The 2500-nt window shown below is 58.2% G+C and overlaps 1 non-coding gene across 1 annotated transcript in view; it reads right to left on the bottom strand.

The window, feature by feature from the left end:
* The window catches only part of LOC126196899 (small subunit ribosomal RNA), a 1909-nt gene extending 1709 nt beyond the window's left edge, over nt 1-200 (bottom strand). Inside the window, exon 1 of the ribosomal RNA XR_007539326.1 lies at nt 1-200. This exon is cut by the window's left edge and continues 1709 nt beyond it. This is a non-coding gene — a ribosomal RNA (small subunit ribosomal RNA).
* Between the last annotated feature and the right edge of the window lie 2300 nt (nt 201-2500).

Below are 2500 nucleotides of genomic sequence, written 5' to 3' on the forward strand. Positions count from 1 at the left end.
TTCCATCTCTGGTCGGGACTCTGTTTGCATGTATTAGCTCTAGAATTACCACAGTTATCCAAGTAACGTGGGTACGATCTAAGGAACCATAACTGATTTAATGAGCCATTCGCGGTTTCACCTTAATGCGGCTTGTACTGAGACATGCATGGCTTAATCTTTGAGACAAGCATATGACTACTGGCAGGATCAACCAGGGAGCTGCGTCAACTAGAGCTGAGCAGCCGGCCGCCCGGGAGTGTGTCCCGGGGGCCCGCGCGAACACGCAAGCGTCCGCTCAATTATTCTGCAAACAGGAGGAGGCTGGGCTCCCCTGCACGATACACCTCGAAACCCTCTCAGGTCCCGGCGGCGCGCAGCGCCGTCCTAAGTACTTGGTCGGGTTCGAGAGAGGCGCAATCGCCCGGAGATAGGCGAGTAGACGCTTTCAGTGCGACCACCCGTGCTCCCAACTGAGCTTGCCGCTGCCGACAGAGGCCCGGGAGCGTGCTGTCGTGGTGTTGCCGGCGGGAGACAACACGCGGCCACAAACAGTGACCGGGCAGCTCCAACGCCAGCGCCAACAGAGGGGCAGAGCCCCACTTGGGTGCCAAAGCGAACTCTCCCAGCACAGCGCACGCGCCAACACATCCGCACAGCTGCGATACAAACCACCTGCGAGAACCGCGGGGGCGACCGAGCAGCAGACGGCGTCGCGGCGCCGAGTGCCGGGCGGCGGCGCATCCTCAACGCACACAGTCCTCAATCGGACCAGCACACTGCAGATGTCCACCGCGCTTCGCACCGGGCCCGGGAGGACCCACTTTGGCCGCACGGCGCCGCGCGCTGGGTGCGCCGGCACGCAGATGCGCCGCCTGCCGCCTCCGTCAGCCGGCGCGCCTGCCACTGGGCGCCCCCACCAGCCGGCTGCCGCGCGTGCGCCCACGCAGCGCGCGGCCAGCACGCCGGGCGCCCCCCCCTCACCGGCCGGGGACGGTCCCACCCAGCCACCGCCGCGTATCGCTTCATACCCACATGCCCACTCACGTTCGTGGGTATGACGGGTGTCGCTGAAGCAACCGGTTAATACCTGTACCGATCGTCGATATCAACGATTCACCTCCAGCGCGAACAACCGCGCAACAACGGATTTCCAGTTCATTTGCGTAACTTGGGCAGCAAACGTAGACATCCATCTACATTTGCGACTTCTACGAGTCTTGCATGCCTGGATGTTGTGTGTCACGACGCACTCCATCAGCATACATACACGCTGCGACGTGTGCACGAAAGAACACGTGGAAGGTGGCCAGCGTACGTATGCGAATGCCATTGCACAGCTGCGAAGCGCATTCAACACGCGAACTCCTGACCGACGAGCTAGAGGTGACAGGAGGGGAGGGGGGGGGGGCGGGGGCGATATACGTCCTATTGCAGTACACAATACAGTGGATAGCGGGACCATGTGGAAAGTAAGCAACACTCGCAAGATGTGAGGGTACGCACCGTAAAATGAATCAATACGCAGAACACCACAGTGTGCGCGAAGTGAACTATGTTGAGATGGTTGCAATTAGGCAACGCTACACGAATTCCTAGATTCATATAACTAACAATTACAGGGCAGGTTAAGGCGCAACGTGGGTTAGGTTAAGGCGCAACTTGGGTTAGGTTAGGGCGCAACGTGGGTTAGGTTAGGGCGCAACGTGGGTTAGGTTAGGGCGCAACGTGGGTTAGGTTAGGGCGCAACGTGGGTTAGGTTAGGGCGCAACGTGGGTTAGGTTAGGGCGCAACTTGGGTTAGGTGAGGGCGCAACGTAGGTTAGGTTAGGGCGCAACGTGGGTTAGGTTAGGGCGCAACGTGGGTTAGGTTAGGGCGCAACGTGGGTTAGGTTAGGGCGCAACGTGGGTTAGGTTAGGGCGCAACGTGGGTTAGGTTAGGGCGCAACGTGGGTTAGGTTTGGGCGCAACGTGGGTTAGGTTAGGGCGCAACGTGGGTTAGGTTAGGGCGCAACGTGGGTTAGGTTAGGGCCCAACGTAGGTTAGGTTAGGGCGCAACGTAGGTTAGGTTAGGGCGCAACGTAGGTTAGGTTAGGGCGCAACGTAGGTTAGGTTAGGGCGCAACGTAGGTTAGGTTAGGGCGCAACGTGGGTTAGGTTAGGGCGCAACGTGGGTTAGGTTAAGGCGCAACGTGGGTTAGGTTAAGGCGCAACGTGGGTTAGGTTAGGGCGCAACTTGGGTTAGGTTAAGGCGCAACTTGGGTTAGGTTAAGGCGCAACTTGGGTTAGGTTAAGGCGCAACTTGGGTTAGGTTAAGGCGCAACTTGGGTTAGGTTAAGGCGCAACTTGGGTTAGGTTAAGGCGCAACTTGGGTTAGGTTAAGGCGCAACTTGGGTTAGGTTAAGGCGCAACTTGGGTTAGGTTAAGGCAGAAGTTGGGTTAGGTTAAGGCAGAAGTTGGGTTAGGTTAAGGCAGAAGTTGGGTTAGGTTAAGGCAGAAGTTGGGTTAGGTTAAGGCAGAAGT

Source organism: Schistocerca nitens, chromosome 7, assembly GCF_023898315.1.
Source record: "Schistocerca nitens isolate TAMUIC-IGC-003100 chromosome 7, iqSchNite1.1, whole genome shotgun sequence".
NCBI classification, from domain to species: Eukaryota; Metazoa; Arthropoda; class Insecta; order Orthoptera; family Acrididae; genus Schistocerca; species Schistocerca nitens.